The sequence below is a fragment of the Buteo buteo genome, chromosome Z (assembly GCF_964188355.1).
Source record: "Buteo buteo chromosome Z, bButBut1.hap1.1, whole genome shotgun sequence".
NCBI lineage: Eukaryota > Metazoa > Chordata > Aves > Accipitriformes > Accipitridae > Buteo > Buteo buteo.
Genome location: NC_134204.1, coordinates 4,058,653 through 4,081,976, shown reverse-complemented (window position 1 = coordinate 4,081,976; position 23,324 = coordinate 4,058,653).

Below are 23,324 nucleotides of genomic sequence, written 5' to 3'. Positions count from 1 at the left end.
GTGACATCTTCTATCATCTACTCCACATCTTTCTCCAACCCAACCCCACTCTCTGATGGAGTAGCCTGGCACCTGCAGGTGGTCTTGCGTGCATCGCCTTTGCCTGGCAAAGTCCATCTACCCCAGCAAATCACTTCTGGCATCTGGCACTTTGCGGCTTCAGATAACAGCATTGATAAATGTCACTTTGCTCAGGCTCTGCACGCTTGGTGTTTGACTCAAGAAACTTCGAGTTGCCAAGGGTCAATATGTAACCAAGCAGTAGAAGCCAACAGAGGTCTGCGGATGTGGGAGCTGAAGACACATGCCAAGGACAGAGGACTTAAAACAAACGTGTATCGTTATAGAATTGCAGAGCCATTTCCTAAAAGAAATGCGGTCTGTCGATTTCTTTGTTACAGGAAATTCCAATACACTCGTTGAGATCAAATAAAAAAAAAAAAAAGTTAAGCAATTCTTACCTTTATCACTCCTGGAACCAACTGCCTTTTTAAAGCTTTCCTCTTGCTGAAGCTGCCAGAGGAATGAAGTTTCATCTTCTGGGACTGAAAAAATGAACCTTTGCTTCTTGGAAATAAGTCAAATCTATAGCTGGAATAGACATATTTGACAAAAAATAATTTTACTGAAGGGACCAAAATTATTCATGATGTCAGGAAAAACTGCACCACACATACAGACAAAGAAAAAAAAAGCCCAAACAATCTATTTGAGAAAACGATTTCATTTTTCATTTTAAAATCACATTTTTAGTCTCTTTCTTAAGAAAACCCTAAAGATTTCACAAAGATTCAATAACTTCGGAAATAAACAACTCATTTTGGGTTGACCAAAATATTCTGTCTTGACTTGACTTATAGCATTTCTTTTCTTCTATTTAATCAAAACAATTAGGAAAAAATTCCCTGGGTTTGACCTGAACAGAAGTTTCTCTGATATGTGTACTAGCCAACAACCCTAAGCCCATTATTTGTTCAAATTTTGTCAAGCAGACAGGGAAGATACATGTGTGCTGGACAGTGAGTTACGGTCTCTATTTAGCCATAACAAGTTGAAGCCTGGGGTTGAAATCTTACCTCCTGGGAAGCTCATGGAAAATTTGCCACTAACATCAGAGGAGCCAGAACATCATCACAGCCTTTAATCTTCCTCTTTGATGTACAAAAAGCTGTTCGTACCATTCAAAGCAGTTAGCTTTCCCCACAGACTCCCCAATGAGATGGGCCCTCCATTGAGTTGGGGGAGACCCTTAACATCTCCCATCCACCTTTTTATCTGTGTGGCTTAGTGAGGGGTCACATCTGGAGACCTGTGTTCCAACTAGACTTTAAGTCAAAGCTAATGAAACATTTAAATGTTTCATGTAAGTCAAGTATCTGGAAAGCGGCGCTTGTATTATCACATGCACAGCTCAAGTTCTAGCATTGGATAAGCAGAGATTTTTTAGCTCTGGATACTCATCAGTGTGATCCTAAATATAATCTCTTCCAGTGCCTTTATTCTCAGCATCTCAGAGTTTACAAAAGGTGATAAATTAAACCTCAAGTCTTCTGTATCCTTAAATATTGTAGATATTGCATTGCCCAATGTTTGTAACCAGGTCACTGAAAGCCTTGAGGCAGCTCCAACCTGGATTATTTCCAGTAGAAGAGTGGTGCTGGAATAATAGCAGCAAGCCAAAAGAATAAAACGTCTTTAGTTTTTTATGGTGGTGATCAGACTTCATGAAATTAATGTTTGTTAAAGCGGTGTGGACATGGAAAGCAAGTGTGCTCCAGGCTAACCAAACTCTGAGGTGCTTCTCCACCACCGGAGCTTTGTGTTACAGCCAGCCCAGGTCATGGACTCGGCCCAGACCCGTTGACTTTCCTACCTGAGAGTCTGTTAGAGCTACTCAGAGGATTGCTATTGCTGTCTTTGCTGCAACACTGTGCCTTTGCTTTTTGCTTTCTTGTACACTGCCATTTACCTTTAGAAATGTGTTTTATAAATCAGTGCAGGTGAACCACTTGTATTTGTGCTTGTGGAACCAGTACTACCAAAGACACCATCTAACCCTAATTTCATTCAGTTGGAAGTGGAATATCGTCCTCTGCAAAATTAGTGGTGTTATTAATTTCTCTAATAACACCAGCAGGGACCATTCAAGTTGTCCTCCCTGATGAAGTCACGGGACATGCTGAGCAGCCTGCACACCCATCTCACCTAACGCTTCAATTCCAAGCACGTTGGGGAGCAGCAAGGGTCTTGGTTTTCTGTCTGTACCAGGGATATAGGAGATGATGAAGATCTCTAGATGGAAAACCTGCTTGCAACTCAGTTAGTCAAAACCTCCACCTCTGGACCTCAGGTAAGTCTACCTGGCAGCCTGCAGTGGATTGCAGAGACATGCAAGCCAGTATGAGCAAAAGTCTGCTCAGACACCAAAACCGGTGTGGCTTTGGCACCAGTGGGCTTTGTTGGGGCTGGTCTGGTTTCCCCAGGTGCTCATGCACCGGGATTCATTGCTGCAGACTCCTCATAAATACTTTCAGATGGGATGCCAAAGGTTTTTTTCCCTTTTCCCACCACCATGCTTGCTCTTCAGATATCCCTCTTTGAGCCCTGGACCTGGCTGCAGCTCTGGAGCATTGCAAGGCTGCTGACAAAATACTGTGATTTCCTCACTGGGACGGCATGAGGAATGACGGAAGAATTGAACCCAAAAGCTTCATGCAAGCATCCTTCCTGAGAACTGCATCAAAAGGGGACTTGGCCACCAGCAAACCCTTACGAGGTAGGGTTTCAGGCGCTGCTGCATGCCAGGGAGCAGCTGGATGGGGCAGGAGACCAAGCCAGGCATTTCCCAGATCAGTCCTTCTGCTCTAGTTCTGCACCGTTGTAGCTAATACAAGTTTTGCCAGTTATTTCACCGGGGAAAAGCATAGATCTTTTTGTAGGCTGACATTTCTGGCAGTAGTTACAAATTGTCTTCTGAAATAGCTGGAGAGGTGTAAGGTCTGAGACGTCAGCCCTTTGATGCTATTCCTTCAACTAAGACCCAGGAGCTGCCCTTGAGAGCGCTCCCGGGCTGCTCCGGCACCGCGGGAAGCGGGTTTGCTCCAACTCCCGCCTCAAGTGTCAGCTTCCCTCACTCTAAAATCAGTATCAAATTCTTCACTACCTCCCAGAGATCAAGCGGCACTTAATAATTAATACTCTGAATGCTTTCGAATCATCTGACAAAAGAGCCGGCATAAAATCAAACTATTACAGTCATTGCCACTGTTTGGATTTTGAAAGATGGGTCCTGCCTGATTGCAGATTTTCCAGAGCAGATTAGACTTGACAGGTTTCTTTTTTCTGTATGAACAAGTCTTCTCGTCTGTGTGGAGCAAAGCTTAAAAATCATTATTTACTTTGTATGATGTTGACATCACAACGGAGACCTGTACACTCAGTTGATGAAAAGCAGAAGAATAGACTGCTTTGCACGATGAAGAACAACGTCTGTAACCATCTGCATTTCCCCCGGTCCGTAAGGACGCTGCTCTGCAGTGACAGCCACGCTAACCCTGTAATAGCGTGCGGGATGCTCTGAATTTATTTCTTTTTAATTTGTACTAAAGAAATAAACGCCGTCCCCCAATTTGTCTCCCTCTCCACCCTGTGAGATAAAGTTATCAGGAATAATCAGATCATAGAGCGGGGGCTGGAGAGGAAATTGTACATTAATACTAATGCATCTGGCATTGCAGGAGACACGAAGCCTGCTGTTCCCTCATTGGCCTGGGAATGTTTAACAAGCTCACTACATACCTTTGCTTTGCTTTGCAAAAGAAGAAAACCCTGCACAGCTCCCCAAGCATCTGACAAGAATGCACAGACATAATAATTTCTTTGACCTCAGCCACATGAGTTTCTGAAAAGAACAAAACAGCATCATTTCATGGCATTTACAGTTTAAACCTTTCCTATTCAAGTTTCTAACAAAAAAAGCCAACAGCCCATTCTGGTCATGATTAAAATTCATAGGCTTGCTGCAGAGAACAGATGCAGAAGCAATTTTAGGCCAGTCATATCCCAGCTCTGCAAAATTAATTTGACAGGTTTGCATTAAAGCACTGATCAATATCCACTTTAGAGCAGCAGAGGCTAACTGAGAAAAAATAAGTGACCGGAGTGCTACCAGACGAGAAAAAATGAATCTTTGAGACTTTTTTCCCTCTAAGCTTGCACCTACATCAGAAGTCCTGACCTCAATCCATTGATCGGTTGCAGTTAACATGACAAAAGGCCTGGCGGATATACCAGAGCTATACCTACCAGGGAACAATCAACCCTGATACACTAAATGTTTGACAGAGTGACTAGACTGCTGAATTAGTATTTGCTTTCTGAGGTCTGGCAGGCAACCTTTCCGTCCTGCAGTTTCCTAGATGCTTACAAAAGGGATTATATATAGACATGGTTTATAGAACTTCTCTTAAACTTTCTTAAAGAAGCGCCTCTTAGTATTTTAAGTTGAGACCAAGATAATAAAACTCCGCAGCCTCGTGCCATTCCGGTTATGCCTCCAACGGGGGAAAGGTGTATTTCCATTTTCAACTTAATAAGGACAAACAGTTTCATTAAAGTGCTCCAGTGTTTCTTCATCTGCGGGGGAGCGAGGAAATAACATGAGGCACCAAACCTACCCCAAGCCTTGCTTAGGAGCGGGAGCGACACAATTCATATTGGGGCTTGATTGCGGGAGAAACGGCAGCAAATCTCCGCTGCCCTGGGGTGTGCAGGTCGAGTCCAGCGAAGGAGAACATTTACATAATCCCATACGCACCGAGGATATATCAGCACGTCACCGCAATAGTTATAACGGTCTTGGCACGCGTTGCCCGTGGAAGGAAGGTGTGGCACTAAAGGCACATCCGCGCGTTTTATGAGATGGACTTTTTATCTCATAAGTGATCCTGCAGCCATAAGGAGTGGTAATAACTCACTAGGCATGGATCTATCTAACTGCAAATCTCTTTTGCTCCTGTGGGACACCGGCTATCCCTGGATGACATGGAGTCTAATTGCACCTACCGCACCGCACGCCAAGCAGCTTGCGCTGATTTGCCCGGGGAAGGGGAGGAGGTGGTGCGAGGGCTCGAAAAGAAAAGTTGGTGTGATTTCCAACCTGCCAGTCCCGCGCCGAATTTGCGCAGCATCTCTGGGCATTGCATGTAAGGGCGGGTGTTGGCCTGAGATGGCTCTCCAGGGACACCTTCTTCTTCAGCTATGGTTGCTGTACCCAACACCTCCAACGCCTGCGGTAGGGACCGGCCACCTAACTCAGGTGGCAAACTTCACCCTGTAGACCAGATCCCTAAATGAAAACCTCTGCATGGATTTATTCCTCTCTGCCACTTTTCCTGGAATTTGTTGCGCCCCATGATGTACATCCTTATGTCAACCCACAGATCCTTCTTTTCTCCCCTGGAAGAAGACGTATTGTAAGGATATTTGGTTTATTGCAGTGGCAAGAAGATGGATCAGCCTTTTTTATTTCTATTTCTGATCCCTTTAGGATTCCTGTTTAGGGCCTTTAACCCAAGCACCACAATTTCCTGTTATAAACCTGACTATAGTTCCACATTAATTACCCTTAATCACATACTAATTACCTAATATGACTCCACAGCAACTTGTGAGTCCTATGGACTACGTTTTGCTAGGAAAAAGATGAGGTAAATAGTGTTTACTGACCAGCTGTGAAAGTTGGTGCCCGGTACCAGGCACTGGACCAGGATACCTGCTCACTTCTGTTGATGCTTAACATGGTCTAGTCCCCAAAAGGTGCTAAACCATCCTTAGAAGTCTGATAAAAATCCCTGGTTTACTCCTATACAACACCGTCAAGGAACAGGACAGCCTGTCCCATGGTTGAAGCACCTGCTTTGGCAATGGGAAATATAAGTTCAGTTCCCTGCATTAATCTCGATGTCACTCAAGCCACCAAGGACCAGATTTCTTAAATCTGAGGTGCCTAATTACCTCTGAGTTCAATGGAAAACTAAGCAGGTCTCTTAAACAGCATTTAAAATCTGTCCTCAAGCTACTTGGTTGCTTCTCCGTCAAATGACAGTCATTGCTTTCCCCAAATTCCCAAGGAGTAACATGAATAAATATATCAGTCAGCCTCCCACTCCATTGACGGAGGGCACGAACAGCCCGCAGAGGGACAGCTAAACCCCACTGCATTTAAAAAGTGATGAAAATCTTTAATTACCATTTGCCGTTTCTGTACTAAATATTTGTATGCACAAACAGACATGGCAGGCATGTAGACACCAGGCGGTACATCAAATTGGCTTGTCCCGTGTCACGTCCAAGCATTTCTAGTGGCTTTGCAAAGTATCACAGTCACGGATCCTGAATTAACATGCACAAAATTCTGCTCTTCTGAGCATCAGCATCAGCCCTTTGATCCCGGCACTCCCTTTCAACTTACGCAAAGCTTATATAGCTGTGTGAAATAAAAGTACCTATTGGCAGATACGCTGGTTCGACCTGCCTATGCAGGCGAGGATGGTGCACAGCCAACACTGAAGCAGGACACGTTGTTTGCTGCCGAGTCAGATTTCTGCTGCTTTATCATCCCAAACTCTGAATTAGATGCATGACCATCAACAACGCAGTACCTGTGATACAAAACGTGTGGCTGTGCCCCACGCAGGGATGCACACTGCCTCTACTAAAGATAAAAGGTCTCAGGTACAACCAATATCTTACCATGCTGTAAACCAAGGATCTATATTACAGTGCAGCGTATATCGCTAAATGTATATTGTAGCACATCAATAAAATGGGCCAAAGTTCCACCTCGTTTGGAGCTGTGTCGTTTCTTTATCTCTCTGCAATAAGTTAATCTCTTAAATATTACAACACGCTGCTCCTTATGCCTCTTAAATATTAAACAAGGGCTGCACAAAATAGATTCAAGAACACACAGTAATCAATAGCAATGATCACAAGGGCAGGAAAATGGAACCATTTAAGGATTTGTAATCTAGTGAATAAACATGGTGCTTTCATTCAGAGAAAACAATTCAGCCAAAATCCAGCTGAATCACACACTCTAACAACACAGATTTCTCTCCTTTCTCCTGCTTGGCACAGCTTGCTTTTAAAAAGCTGTAAGAAGTCATCCAGGAAAAATACCCACCAAAAATATCCCCAACCACAAAATATTTCATGTAGTCGATAGGTAAGTCTGTGCTTCAGAAACAGACTGAGGGACGTCTTCCATAAACCCCTGACATATATGCATTTCTCAAATCAGATGGGGGCTTCACTTTTTCAAAGCCCACTTTTATCATACTAGCAATTGGCCTTCCTATATAATAACTGAGAAGCATTAATGTAGTTTTCATGTACATAAAAAGAGATCTTTATGGTCTCAGCTGGTTCTGATACAAGTTTGCAAGTGAAATATATGTTTAGATACAGACATATCTGTAATATATACGTCTTATAAGGAAAAGACAGACATCCAGGTTCAGTTCAGATTGTGAACACCTCTTTGAAATTGTCTGTAAGAGAAAAACAGAAGTTGTGCCTGCATCTATTAATAATAGAGGGTCCATGACATCATTTTACTAATTACCTGGTTTTAGTGCACTCCATGTAATGGTATTTGTTTTACTTTTCTAAATGTAGTCACTCTTCTCTGAACAGTTCTTCTGGGTTTTACTCTCGTGGTGGTTAAAGAGAAGTGAAATGAAAGTGTGTCAATAAAGAGGTCATTACATTAATGCATATACCTATTAACCTCCCATCTAGGGAAGAAAGCAGCCGAGTGGCATTGGAGGGGCCTGGGATCCATCACGTATGTAAAATCCTCTTTTTAAAACCATTTTTGCAAACACAGGTTCACATTACTCAATCGTGTCGCCTGTTTGCCTCCCCCGGCGTTACTGGGATAGCTGCTCCGCAGCTTCCTTTGGCTTGGACACGCACAGAAATCCTTGTCCGGATCTGGTGGAGAGCAGACCAGAAGATCACCAGAGTGGTGTGAGCTTTTTTCATCCTACATTTGTACCACCCCCAGGGTCCCATAAGCCCTCGAGAAGACCCAAATCCCCTTCCAGAAATGCCCATTTTCACCAAATAACAGATTACAACAATAATTTGCCACCTTTTCTGGACTGTGACTTACCATAATGGTTTGCATGGTGATAATTGTACTGTGATAACTATTATTTCTTCTCTCATTTTTGTGATTGTGAGCGTGCTGATAAATGGATTGGACAGTTACTTAATCTCGCATTGGGGCCCATAAATATCCTTCGCTGGAATGTTATTTGGCAGCAATATTCAGTCACTGTCAACAGGTACCTCAAGCCCCTCGTTCATGTGTCAGAAAGCCCCAGCCATGCTGGATGCTCACAATTAAGCAAGACCAACCAGGCAACTCAGCTGAGGTCTTGTAACTCCAGAGCCTCTTTGCCCATGGAAAATCCAAGCACATCTCCATTATAGTTTCATCAAAACCTCCGTGGGTTGCTCACTGTCACCAAAGAGAATTATGTGGAGCAGAGCTGGAAGGGTTTTGCCTTGGGAAGGGAGAAGGTGCACCTGCATGGGGCTGGCTCACAGCCTCATTCGGCCGTCCTCCAGTGGGGACGGTCACTACTGGCACGCTGTAACTTCAGGAGCGGGAGACACCTGAGCAGTTCCCATAAATTACCTTTAGTCAAGGGAAGGACAGGCACTTTACAGCTGTGATTCACTCCCTGAAGATGTCCAAGATGGGTCAGGGTCATGCCCTGAGGTCCTCTTTCCTTGACTAAAAGGGTGCCTAGGGCAGCCAGCCTGGGGGAGGGAAATTTAGGTGAGGTGAGTCCCAGAAACATGCCCTTTGAGCACTGTGATTAATGTTGACAGCTCCAGCCCATTCCTCATTTCGAGATCGGTCCCCTCCCTCACTCGCTACTCAGGGCTGGGCACAGGGTGTAAACCAGACCTCAACCTTGACTTGTGCAGATCCACCGCGGTGCTAGATCCTGAAGCTACACAGTTGAGGATCTCTGTCCTTACCACATGGTCGTTGAAGGTCTTCAGCTCTGGAGGGCCCAAGTGATTTCCCAGCATGCCAGAAAAAGGCAGTCGTAAGAGGATGAGGACTTATCTCCAGCCAAGTACACATCCTCAGCACCTCCTGGCAGCCACCACCAACGCTCGTTCATCTGCCCTTGGAGGATGATCGTGTTTTATGGCTGGACAAGACCGTGCCATTGCCTGCTCTAGCTCCCTGCCTAATAAAAGCCCTATTTTGGTGCACGTAATGCCTTCATGATTCTCCCCCCTGGGTAACTTGTGGAATTGGGTCCAGCCCATAGGTATAATTTCCCAGCCAAACCCCGTTTCTAGTAATTTGGGGTAGCTGCTGTTGCCTTTGTTAACTGATAGTAGATGCAGGAAAGTAGAGTTTGTGTGCTTGTTCTTTGACCAGTATGACCTTACCCTTTTTTACTGCTTTTTTTTCCAGAAAACTAAACAAATTAAATAAGCCACCGCTTGGGTTAGTGTTTGCTCTTCTGCTTTTACCGAGGATGGCAGGTTTGATATTCCAGGGTGCTGTAGGTACCAAAATTAATTGCAATACCAGTTTTGTTTTTTCTTTTTTCTTTTACCATGACTCTTATTATTGTGAAGAAAGAAGAGTCAGAGTTTCTATTCTTCTTGCTGAAATAAGGAAATACTCATTTCATTGCCAGAGGTGCCTTGTAATGTCTTTTTAGGTGTCTTCAGTAAAAGTCTCCTTGGCTCCTGTGAGTTAAAGAAAATGTACAAGCTGCCACTTTTATGCTTTCTGGGAGAGGGGAAGGGATATCGATAGAGACTTTGCTATTAAATTTTGTCTGTCTCTGCCTTATGGGAACTTGAAGCATATTCACTCTAAAATGTGGGTTGCTTTAGCACATTACTCCCACAGATGCTGCCTTCCCTCCCTCCTGTAAATAAAAAAGCAGAAAAACCTGTAACCCTGTCGTAACCTAGTGTTTAATGACAGCTCAGGTACAGTTAATTTGACTGTTGGCCAATAAATATAGAAATATATCAACCCCCCCCCCCGAATGCAGAGGAGGTCTGTCAAACTTCAGCCTCGTCGGCTAAACACCTGAAGGGAAAAATGACTTCAAAGAACTTAATTCAAAAAATCCTTTAGGCCACACTGTTGCATCTTGCAAGCCAGTAAAGATGCAGACAGCAATGAAGAGAAAGACATCAATAAATAATCAGGGGTCTTAGACTTTTAAATGGGAATCTGAGCATTGCAACCCAAAGGTAAATTGAATCTCTTCCCCATCTTCCTAGCAGGTGCTCATGCCTGTGTAAGCTATAAAACTTTGCTCATTGTAAATGTAGCTTGCCCTTTCGACAGACATTTTTACATGGAAATGGAAAGTCTTAGCTTGAGACTGCTCAAAGGCATCTTTGCCTGCAGCAACTTCTGTTTTATATTTTGCAAAGGCTTTTTTTTTTTTTTTTCTTCACCTTTGCTTTTCCTCTTTCCCTTTGCCGAGGGATATCTGAATCCTACTTAAACATTTTTCTGTGGTAAACAGCATAAAAGAAGCGAGTTGTGCAACGTGCAGCCAGCCAGTGGGAAGGACCCTTGCCACAACGGCGTTAAAAGGTGAGAGCAGCCGGGGCAGTCGGTGATGAAACGGGCTTTGCTTATCTTTCATTTCCCCTCCCGACAGAACTGCAGCGCACACTAAGCCTGTCCATAAATGGTTATCCGGAAGATGTTGCAATCAGTTAATTAGTAGATACACCGTTAGATAGGGCCCTGGGTAGGTAGCACAGCTTTGGCTGTAAAACAGGACAGACGTCCATTCTTACTCTTCCTCCACGAACTGTCAGAAAAGCAAGGCTGCTTTGCCCTTGATTTACCCATAACCACAGTATAATATATAATATTATACTGAAACAACATTCTTTTGATTGCCAATATTTGGAGGAGGTACTTTCATGAGCTCTTGTTGCTGTGCCTGGCTCATGATGCAGAGTTGGACCACAACAGGCTGGAAGACAGGACAGGACGCTCGCTTGTCCTAACCCCTCCAGTCCTGAAAAAGTCATCGGATGTAAGCATGGGTCTGTTAAAATCCCAACTGAAGCTACAACTATGAGGCAGTGTGGAAACTGCACCCCTCCTACCCCATACACCAGTTAACCGAGTGTTAACTCTGAAGCCTAATGATATATTTCTGAGGATGAGCTCATTGTTTTGCAGCAAGAACTTTTCCTGCAGCAAAAAGTTTTCCTGCAGTGTGGATAGGCACTGAGATTAAGGGTAGGTCATAAACAAAGTACAAAGATATCTCATGTCAAGTCCCAATTTACAAGCCAAAAGCTTGATCTTTCACAGTAAAAGGCTAAATATGACCTTTAAATAAGTGTTTTTCCCTATGCTACAATGAGAGCTTATAGCCTGTGATTGAAAGCTGTTACTCCTCACATCTTTATTGCCAAGGAAATCTGCATTTATTCCTTGACTGCAGGGGTCTGTCAGCTACTGCTGACTCTTCCTCACATTCTGACCTGATGAGAAAGAGGAACACCGGTTCAGAAATACTACTGGAGGACTGACCCTGCTTTCACCCACAGACGGACTTTGTATGGGTTGAGAGAAACCTGTCCTGTCAGATCAGTGAAGATGCTCTGCTGAAAGCTTTCACTAAGGTTCAAACACAAATCTGAACAAGGGGTGACTTGAGTTTGCTGTTTCAACTTATTTTGAGCTAGATCCCACCCTGTTTAGACCAAAGCCAAATCCACCATTTTCCCAAGGTCAGAGTGACCTGAATCCTCTTTTAACACTGGATTTTTGAATTGCCTATTTGCTTTTTGTCTGCTTTCAGCATGTGATAAGTCCAGGATCCTTAGTAAAGACCTTTCTTGGAGGAGAGAACTGGGTAAGAAGGAAAGATGCCACCTCCTCTGCCCACCTCAGCACTGTGAGCCCCAACATCCCACAGAACTCCTCTGGGAAACTCCTTGACGTTTCTTACAGTGTAAAAAAGGTATTGCAGAAAAACATGAAAGCAGAAATCCCTTGTGGGCTCCTACATGAAGTTACTACTACCAGACACGAGCTCTGATTCAGAATCCTGAGCCGTGAGCTGTTGAAGGCAGTGAAGGTAGGCTGAGTAGTACAACACACTTACCTTTTTCTTATATCCTTTCCTCTTGGGCTGTTGCTGGCCACCATTGGAGACAAGATTTTTGGACCAAGAGGGGCTTTTGTATGCAGACTCTTTCCTTGTCTACTTCTGACAATATAAGTTGCCTGAAGGGTCAGGCAGCAAACCACAAACCCAACCATTATGTTTCTCCAGGCCTCCCCTTCCCATCCCTGACCTTCTCCTTCTTTCCTAATGACCCACTCATTTCCCATACAGCCCTGGCTTGGGACTCCACAGGCGTTAAGTCTCCAAGCGAGCAACAAGCAGCAGGAACAGATGAATGTTTAAAAAACGACGATCCTATTTTCATGCAAATGTCCTTAGCGATAACAAAGAAATGAAGAGCAATACCCAGTATATTGGAGGTGCAAGCAGAACTGATTCTAAAAGTAGACTGTTTTTCAAAGTTTTCCATTAGGCGCCCGCTCCTTAAATACTCTCAGCGCACAGAGCTCTTCCCCACCTGAGGAGACAGCCTGATCCATATGCATGACGGATCTCTAGCAAGAGATGCAATCTGCAGATCTGCATCTCATTTGCACTCACTGTGGTCCGGTGAGCATCGGCGAGGAGGCAGCGCTGGGCGAAAACACGCCGCGGATTGTTCGTGAGCTTCAAAAGGAACAAAAATACCTTTGGAATAAAGCGAGCCAGATTGAGAGCCGGCAAAACAAGGACACAATTGAGGCCAAATGTGGCAGTTTGTCTTTGCCTCCATCAGCCCATGAACCTTTGCAGAGCCAAGAGATTTTTTTTCCCCCTTTGCTTTGAGACTATTCCCCCTGGAAGCAGCTCCAAAAGCAGATATATACAGAGGGGTGAGCATTGCCTTAGCCATATTGCAGGAAAGATGAAACCTCTGTTAGGCTGCCCAAAACTGTGAAAGGGGTTTATGCAACTGAATTACCATGCGAGCGGCTAAATATTTGTAGGCTGGCAACAGTGCAGGTTGTCAAATCAGCTTTATAAGCTCCTGCTCCATGTGCATGGCCAAGCCAACCAGAAGGTTTTGGGCATTACCGGAGTCTTCATGGGGCTGACTGTCAGGGGCCATGTGTGCAGGGACGCGTAGGTTCAACCATTGGCATAGCAAGGGAAAAATCAGATTATTTCATATTCTTTCAATTGCTTTGGTCACTTAAAGTGTCTTGGTTTCATGGACTTGAAGCACCCACTGTGTCACCCGAAATGCCTTACACAGACACTGCGGACAGAGGTGTCCATGGGTCGTTGTGAATCACCTCTGTCACTAACCAGTCCCTACCACAGGAGCAGGTAAGTCCTTGGAACTGGAGGAACTTGAACCATGAACCACTGTATAATTTTTGGTACAGTGATAACAGTAAAAAGATCCTTCAATTCTGCATCAAAGTAGCTATTTGGGGGGTTTTGCCCAGGAATTGCATTTGTCACAAATGTTTCACTGATGCGTATTTATTTGCATCATTGCAACCCTCAGCCTGAAGTCTCACCCCCTTCCCCAAAGGCAGGACAGCTGTAGTTCCCCACATTGACCTTGTTTTGAGAGGACACCGCTGCCCTCATATCCATTTTTTTCTTCCATTTTTTACATTTAAATAATACCGATTTGGGGCTTTGACCATAATGTGATTGAAGCAACTGAGGATGTTGTCCTCATTTACACTCTTGGCAAGGGAGGGTCAGACCGTGGCACAAGGCAAAAAGAAACAGAGAGAAGGGACTTCTCTAGTCCAAAGAACTTTTCCTAATTGCATCCTGAAAGCATCCCTACGTGCTCCTATTTGTGCTGCAGCAAGCAAACATCTATGTGAATGCAGCCAGCAGACCTGCATTACTCAAAGGCGGTTTCTCCCGTAGGGAACTGCAGCCGGCCCTCGGGCCCCGGCAAATTTTGACTGCATCAGAAAAAAAATCTAAAGAGCTCTCCACCTCCCCTTGAAACTTCTGCTGAGACTCTCTTTCAGAGCAGAATCACCACTCCATCTGCGCAGCAAGAGGCAGACTATTTCCCAGTGCTGGGTGCGAAACCCTAGGGGCTATGAGATAATTTTCGATGTAAATGTGACCTCATCGCAATTGCTCACATTAAGGATCACTGTACTTTGCAAGTCATCCTAATAAATTCACTGATCTGCCTGAGGAGGAGAGAGTCATACATCCTGAAGAGCGGCCACAAATCTGGTCTTTGACATCTGCCTTCGCAGAGTCCGGGAAAATCCTTCTACCCATCGTGTGTGCTCGGCCGTGGAACTCAACGTCACGAGATAATTTTAGACAGAGACTATTAGAAGTAACTAAGGAACTAATCTACAAGAACTAAGTCATGTATATTAAAGCAATGCCCAGATCAGGCTATAAACCAAAATTTCAGAAACTACTTTTTGGAAGTAGCTGTTCCTTGATTTATGAGAAGAGGAATGTGTCTCTTGCCAACTGGAGTTTGATGGTGACTTGTCCCTTGCTGTGGGAAATGGGATGGAATGCTTTTCATGGGATTTCTGTTGCTGTGTGAGTAGGGGACCCTCTTTCCTAGTTCAGGTTCACATCCCTGGGATACTGTTGACCCACGGAAGGTGACTATCCGATCTTGATTTCTGGCAACTGAATAATTCAAAAGCAATTTATCTGCATTTTCAGGAGTGTTCAGGGCAGTCACTCCACAATCATTTATAGCTCATATACTATGGTACTGGGGCAGACTCACTCCCCATTCCACTTACTTGATTGATGAGTCTCAAAATCTCAGAAGAATCATAAATTCCAGAGACAAATAATCATGCATTAGAAAAAAAAAAAAAGATCAATGCAATCACTGTTTGTTATTTGCCATTCACTATTTTATCTAATTTTCCTTTTGCGGGCATCCAGTCAGATTCCAGTTACGCTACTATATTTTGGGGACTGGTTATGTGCTGTACAGAGGGAGCAGCCACTCTGAACAATTCATAACTGACTGACTGGAGGAAAATCTGTTTCCAGGCATTTCCAGGTGAAAATTTATCAGAGAAACAGAATCCTATGAATCAGCATTAAGTAATGAACAAGGAAAAAGGGCAAATATATCAGACCTGCTGCAAATGAAAAGTAATTGCCAACACCAGCATCAGCCAAGTTTTAACTACTTTTAACCAGGTTTTTTTATCCAGACCTTGGAGAAAATAACATGAGTCTTTCTTCTGGTCTCTCCATCCCTGGATCAGGCTCTTTTTACTGCGAAGTTTTCCTCTCCGGCACAAATTGGCATGCAGTGTATGTTCTTCACAAAGCGCTTAAAAGAGAAGGTAATTCAGCTGTTTTACTTTCCTGCCTAGTGGGAGCTCTGCTCAGTGCTCAGAAATGTATGCAAGTGTGTGACTAATGTACAGCAAAAAGACTCAGGATGGAGCCACTTTATTCATTGTTTGTTATTGTTCTTTGTTGCTCAGTGTTTTGTAAATCCCCCCGGTTATGGAGACATTTTTATTAGAGAATACATTTTTGAAAATGGGGTTCCGCAAAAATGAAATTTCAGAGGTGTGTGTCTCAGCATTGATTTTTCTATTTGTAATAACACACTATAGCATATCTTGTTTTATATCAAGAGGATAAAATGTCCCTAACACAGTGATCGCCATTCTGTGGTAATGGATAAAGCCTGTTTATGAGATGTCATTTATTCCACAATAGACAGTAAATAAAAGCCATTTCAAGCTTCGGTTAAATCAAAGCTTGTTCGGGATTTCAGCAGATTTGCAAATTACCTTTGGGACCATTCTCAGTTTCAGTTGTTTTCCCACATGCTATTGACTATCCATGTTTTACTATAAATACTTCTTCTTGCTCGCTCGCTCTGTCTCACACCAAACCCTTGGATTGTAGAGTGATTTGTAAAGACAAGCAGATAAAGTAAATACACAGTACTGTATTAAAATTTCTTTCCCATCAACGTAACAGAAATAAACCCACAAGTTTTGATAGCAGACTGAAAGACAAAGAGGACCCTGGACACAGATCTCTGAAAAGCCCAGAGATCTTTGTGAGATTTTAGAAAGGCACCAAAAGAGATACAGCAGAAACACAGGGTTTTGTCCAAAAAAATACCTACTAAAAACTGCCTCATATCAGCCACTTTGGCGTTGGGAGTTACTACTGATACTGGACATAGTCATAAGGGAGTGTTGGGGCCACATGCGCCTTTATTGCTCTGCTATGTAGATGGAAGAGTTAACATCAGCATACGAAGGATGAAGGCTCTCTGGCCTCTGGACTCCGAAACTACCTCACTGGCCTGAAGTCATCGCACAAAAAAATAGAGTTTAATCAGAATATCACACATATGCTACTTTATAAACGCTGAGACAGGGACAGCAAGTGTTTTAATTTTCAGGGGGTTCTGCTTTCTTAAGAAAAACGGTTTACCTGTGAAGAAATACAGGTTTGGGTCAACCAAAAGTTTTTGGAAATTCAGAGTCAATGTGGTGCTTTCGCCTAATTGGAAAGAGTCAAAATGGTTCATGCCACAGTGTTTGAAACAAAAAGGCTTCATCTGTTCTCTGTTCACAGTGAGTATAAACAAGCATATAAAAGGACAGATGACTTACAGCCTGCTAGTTAGGGTATGGACTTTTTGGCTTCGATGCCATCTCTGCCTCTACTTTTACTTTGTTTTTGTTAGAAAATCTTCCAAAGAAGCGAGACATTTTGGTTGAGTCTTTGAAATATCCCATTTGACCTGAAAACCTATCATTTCCAAGCCACTGAATATTCTGAAACATTCAGGGTAGGATTTATACTCCCATAAATTCATTCCTTCCTTTTAATAATTGAGTCAAAAATCAGTTACTCACAAAAATATCTCAATGAATTATTTTGCTCCTGGAAACTATTTCTTGTTAGTTATTCCTGCATTCGTTTTTACTGTTGCCTTTTAAAATTGTGGTGGCTGTCAGTGAAGGGACAAGAGACACTATTTTACTCAACAACAGTTTTAAAGAGGCAAAAAGACTGAGCCCGAGTAGTAATCATCACACAAGCCCTATTTAGGACCTCAGTTGGACAGTGGCACTGATTTCAGCTCTGCCTACTTCCAGCTGTGGAAATTTGGAGCCACAGTCTTTTTACCATAGACCCTGGAGACCTTTGAGGTAGTCCTCAGAGATGCCCATCCTTGAACAACATTGAATTTTAATCCAAACCTACTGGAATCACATACAGAGGGACAAACCTGTTTTCACCTCTGTAACCTCTAGAGAAATAATATTGCCACAGGAAAGGAAGCCAGATTCCCTTCTAGCTCATATCCTACTGAGAAAGAGTCACATAAACCCATTAATTCAAGTAACTCAACCTTGGTGAGAAAACTCAGAGCCACCATTCCATACACAATAACGTGAATGCCATGTTGTGATTGAGGACAGCAAGAAAAAAGAGCTCCCATCCTTCCTGAAGGACACTGCATTGCAGGATCAGCAATTAGACAGCCAGTTTTAATGCCTATAAATGGTTTGGTATTTAAAAGTGGCCCTGCATTGACCTAACATTTGTCGTCTGTGTCTTGGGTGCCTTTAATCCAGAAACTCCAAAAGGGAAGAACTGAATTGATCACCACAAAAAAGGTTAACAAGATCTTTAGGCTACTTAAACCCATATTTCAAAGCATTTTCCTAGTTTCTGGATTTGAAGAAGCATGGTGTTCTGTTCTTTAACAGGGCTTTGGCCAAAATTCATGGGGAACGGGCAGGAAAATTGATTTCAGAGACCTTCCTTTGATGATACTCAGGAAGAGTCTTTGAAATCCTCATGACGATACTTGTTTATATTATAGACTCTGAAACACAACAGTAAACTGGTAAGGAACCAGGCAGATATCCAATGGAAAACCTTCTTGTGTTTCAGTGGAATTTCACTGAAAAAGAACTTGTTCTCTAAGAAATATTTCTGCTCAGAAAAATCAGGGATTCTTTTCACTGGTTGCTGGGAAATTTCCAGACCCCTTCTGATGGGGGATAGCTTTGAGCAGAATCCTTCTGATAGTCCCCAAACCGGTGCTTTTTGAGAAGTTTCAAATTTTCACCAAAATCCTAATTTTCATTCTGTTTCCAAGCAAACCCACTTTGAAGTGCCGTAACATCCCTGGTGATGGAAAGGGCAAGGCTCACACAGCTCCAACGGTCAATGTCCTTTGAAACATCGTGCAACCTTTAATGCACAAGTGGCTTCCATGGGAGCACTGATGTTCCCAAAATTATATCATTTACCTGTTTTGCTGGAGCAGGACCCAAGGTCTGCCACGGTCTCTCTGCCTCAAAGGAGTCATGTGTTTCCAGGAGACAATCACCAGATATTCATGGAAATGTTTGCAGCTTCCCCCAGATTTCAAGAACATTGGAGCAAATGGTTGCTCTACCTAGATGTTGGACCAAGAAGAGTTTTTTGACCATTGGCTACTCTTTTTGTAATATTTTAAAGAAGTCAGTTGTCCAGTCGGGGAGCAAATGTGACACTGAGTGATCTGGGTAGCTGCTCACACAGAGAGCTATTATTTCATAGATAACTCATTAAAAAAATTGACCATTTGATCTCTTGATATTTCTAACAAAAGGGTTTATATTGTAGAATTTCACTAGGTATAACAGATATCTACATTCTGCATTACATGACAATTGCACTAACGCTCAGTGTTTCTGTGATACAGAGAAGCACTCGGGAGGAAGATTAAAAAAAGCAATTCTGGATATGGCACCAGCATACCAAATGTAGGACTCTAATTTCTTTACAGTTTTGCCTGAAAGTACTGTTACAGTTAAAGTTGTGTCAGCACTTTCATTAGAAACCCAGTTTTGATTTATAACACCGGCTGCAAAAAATTTGCTGCTGGCTGAAATTCAGTGTAAGGTCTCTGGCCAGGAGAAACGTTTTAAACATTTTTTGGAAGCTTGTTTGAAACAAGTTCTATTATACTGACGTTACACAGAAGCTTTCCTTAGATTTTACTAGGTGGAACTAGATTTTTTTTTTTTTTTAAATGGACAGAACCAAAGGGTTATTTTGTGACATTGCCTTCTTTTTTCAAGTTTTATCTTTAGGCATTCTAAACTATTCCCTTAGAAATTTGGTTTTTCTACCAGAAGACCCAGGACTTATATTAAGAAGTACTACCAAAACTAAATGACATTTAAAGCAGATCTCCAGCAAACACATGTTTTGGTGTAAGCGTTCCTAGCCCGTTACACCAGATTCTGTTAGCTTAATGTGCATTTAAAGCATTTTATGAAACTGTGCTCAGTGGCTCTGCTATTCCTACTTTATTAGCTGGGCATTAACAAACCCGAGCAGTAACCGTGTTAAACACCGTTGTTTAGATTAATTTAGCGCTGGCGAGTGGTGTCAGGCTGACAGCGGTGGGGATGAGAGACTATTCATCACCCGGACGGTTACGACACAGCAGCTCCCTCTTCCCACAGCCGCTGCCTGGAGGCACCACGTTGAGCAACAAGAACGTAACTCAACCCCGTGTCCATCCAGCCCCCGGCCACTCGGCGAGGGATACCGGCATGGCCAGCAATTAAACTATTCCTCCTGCTGATGGTCACCAGAACCCCTCCAAAAATGACCACTGGGAAGTCTTGCAGGCTTCTGATAGAGCAGTGGCAGAGCTAGTGTTGACCTTGAATTGGAAGTCACCGTAACCTACTGCATCTTCTGCTATCGATCCGTGCAATCCCTGCTGGTGGGGGTCCGGTACTTGGAAGTTACGCTCTGGCACTATTTTTTAACCAAAAGGCATCAGTCCGTATTTCAAATGTCTGCTTTCCAAAACATCCTTCATCTAGGTGACCTAATGGTGCATATAACAGAGGCTGTAGAGGACCTGTGAGATTTTGGGATTAAGTCTGTTTCTTCCCTCCTCGTCCAGTTGTTTTCCCCCATGCTGACCCTCCAAAGCAATGAAAGCGTCATCTAGCACAAAGAGAAATCCTGTGTTTGGTGCACACTCATATGACTGTATTTGGAAATTTAATGATAAACATTATGCAGCAAATTAAAAAGAAGGGACATCCCCGGGCATGGGAACTTGGTCACTACTCTTCAGACTGGCAGAACGGACCTTGGCCCCGTTTTGGCCAAGGAACTAGTCCTCAGCCAATTTCCAGGCATGCCTTGAGACTTGGGGTGGCCCAGAGGTCCCTCCAAACAAGTATTTTGGACAGGGCAGCCCTGTTTTGGATGATGAGATCAAGAGCATGGATGCAGGCCATATCATGCCAGCTGGCTACAGCGCCAGCAAGCAGCCCCGGCCACATTTAACTTATTATATGGTCATTTATTAAACACTGGGGACTTCAGATGAAGAAATATGAGCATGCTGCCATGTCCACCAGATTCTGGCACCTGCTGTCCTGACACACTGCAGAAGATGAACCTAGCCTGGGGTAGATAGCTTCATGTTATTATCTAGACAGTGCGATTTTTGGGACAGGTACTATATCTGACAGGGAGTATATGCTGCATCTGGCACAGGGTATGCTAATCTCAGCTGGAAACGAGACGTCATAATAGCATGGAAATAAATTAGCAGAATCTGTCAAATTTTTTGCAAAAGCTACAGAATAAGTATAAACACTCTTGAAGATGCAAAGGCAAGTTTACTGTCCTGTCTACCAGTGTTCCCCACCCAAGTCAAGGTGAAGAAAACGAATAAAAATTTGGAGGAGAAGATAAAGAGGTAAATTTGAGCCCACCACTCTCAGGGGGCCAAGGGTCCAGTGGGGCAGGGGACGCTGCTGGGAGCCGTGGGGGATCTCTGGGCACCCTGCCGATGGTGAACTGGGTCCACTGAGGCTGAGGGCACCTGGATCTGGGACCAAGGGTCAGGGTAAGGATGGCTGGAGCAGCAGCTCCGTAAAGCGTGGGGAGACAGCAATCCTCTCCTCTTCCCCGTACGAACACCCCGCTGCCCATCCCCACAGCCAGGCGCACAGGGAGACGAAACACATCCGAATTCCCCGGCACGGCTCTGCTATTGGGGCCTTTTTAATGCCACAGCTCATGTAAATAAAATCCTTTTACTGTGAATCTTAATTAAGGGAATGATCGTTTCTGGCCATCGCTTGAAAGGCAAATGTTTTAATTGGTTCTGATGTTTTTTCCTGTGAAAGCTTTTTTCCCAGAAGCCGTATATCCCGGGGAGATTGCTTTCCTGTGCTGCCTGTCCTGTAAGGGTCCAGCAGCATCGGGCAGAGGAGCTGGTTTAAGGGGCTATCGAGTGAAACACACACATGAGTTAAAGAGCAGGAACCGTTTAAGATCCCGAAGTGTCATTAGCAGTAACATGTCACATAAAATGAGGTGCGGATTTCCATTTTCATTTGAACTTCAGGTGTTTAGTAATCCAGAAGCTTTATTTAAGGACCGACCTTTAACCTGGCCTGTCATTCCAATTGCAAGGAGTTGATGGCCACTGGGAATCAATGGGCAGCATGAAGGTCACTTCCTAGAAAAACTGTGGCTATCAATGTGTCAGTTCCAATGAAGTATTATAACAAAGCAGGCGAAGAGCCTATCTGGGTCTACGAGGCACCAGCTCGCTCTCAGGCTGCCTCTCTCCCTGTCTTCAGCTATTTCGTAATGACAAATAGAAATAAGCTGCTATTTAGCGATAGGTGTTTCTGAAGGCATGTGGCTTTTTCAGTTCGGTGGATGGCACAAAGAGGGGTGGTTCGAAATCCAGCACTCACCGATCTGGACGCCGGCAGGAATCCCGTTATTCCTCCACACCAAGCACCGCAGCAGAGCCCGTCACAGAACCACTGGTCCAGCGAGACCTGGGCAACCCCTTCTGGCATGACCATGCAACGCCGTGGCCATGCAACGGTTTCCTTCTTGGTGGCATCCAGGATTGAACTCAAATCCCCGGGCAGGATCTGGATGTTTGCAGCATCTCCAGGGTGGACACGAAAAACCACCCTTTATGCATGAGGAGAGGAACTGCCAGGGGAGCATGGGGACAGGGCAGGAGGAGCAGCGTGTTGGGATGGTGTTTGGGTCACATTGAGCTCAGCACGCTTCCCTGGGCTTGAAGAGGAAAAAAAAAAACCCACACCAAAGTTATGGTCAGCCTGACCTGATAACACTGCTGTGATTAAAATGCACATATACTGAAACAAGGATTTGCTTTGGAGGTTGTCGCAGAGCTTCACATTTGTGCCCTGGTCAAAATCTGCGGTGTCTGTGCAGTGAATCCCATTTGTAATCATGCAAGAACTGGGTTATTTTGATTTCTACTGAAATCGAAGAACTCTAAGCTTTTAGAAGCAGGTCCCTGAGGTAAGTCAGACCCCTGCTGTGTGCAATAAGCATTGGATGGCCACTACCTTTAAGGTCTGGCCTGGGCAAGAGGGGGGTCTAAAGCAAAAGAGGGGGGAACGTGTCTATTGTGAAGCTCAAGTGAGGTCCCACCATGAGACCTGGTAAACCAAATCCCAGCCAAGGGGCAAGAGAGCGACTGGGAGCTCGTGGGATGGACACTGGAGGTTGCCCCAGGCACATCCACCATCCTGTCCCATCCCAGTGCCACGTGAAGGGGAGATGTAGCCCCTCTCCAGCTGCCGACTGCTCCTGGACCGGTGAAGATTTTGACTTGTAGGGTCAAGGACGAGCATCAGCGTCAGTCAAAATCTCTGAAAAGTTTGCGACATCTTTGTGCTGGGTTTTCAGCTTGCAGCTCTCTTCAGCAATCTGTCTCTGGGGGTTGGGAAATTTCCCTATAGGAAAGTTCCTTGAAAAGTCTTTTGAAAGACCTTTATAATCATTAATAATTACAGTAATTTATTATCAGCTTTTTTTGTACTCTTACAGAGCTCACAAGATCTTCCCCATCAATTTGTAACAGTTTTGAGGGATAAACCCATTCCCTGGAAATCCTGCAGAATATAATTTTAATTTGAATCTCTTTCCCAGTCATAGTAGCTGGAAAGAAAAGATCTTTACACTGCTGAGTTTAGTGTTCATATATTAAATATCTGCTTATATCACTGAGCATGCAGACCCTCTGTGCAAAATGAATGTGAAGTCTATACCTGTCTGTCATTTGGATATGAAACCCTCTGTAAAAGGTCAGCTTGACAGAAATTAATGAATCCCTGA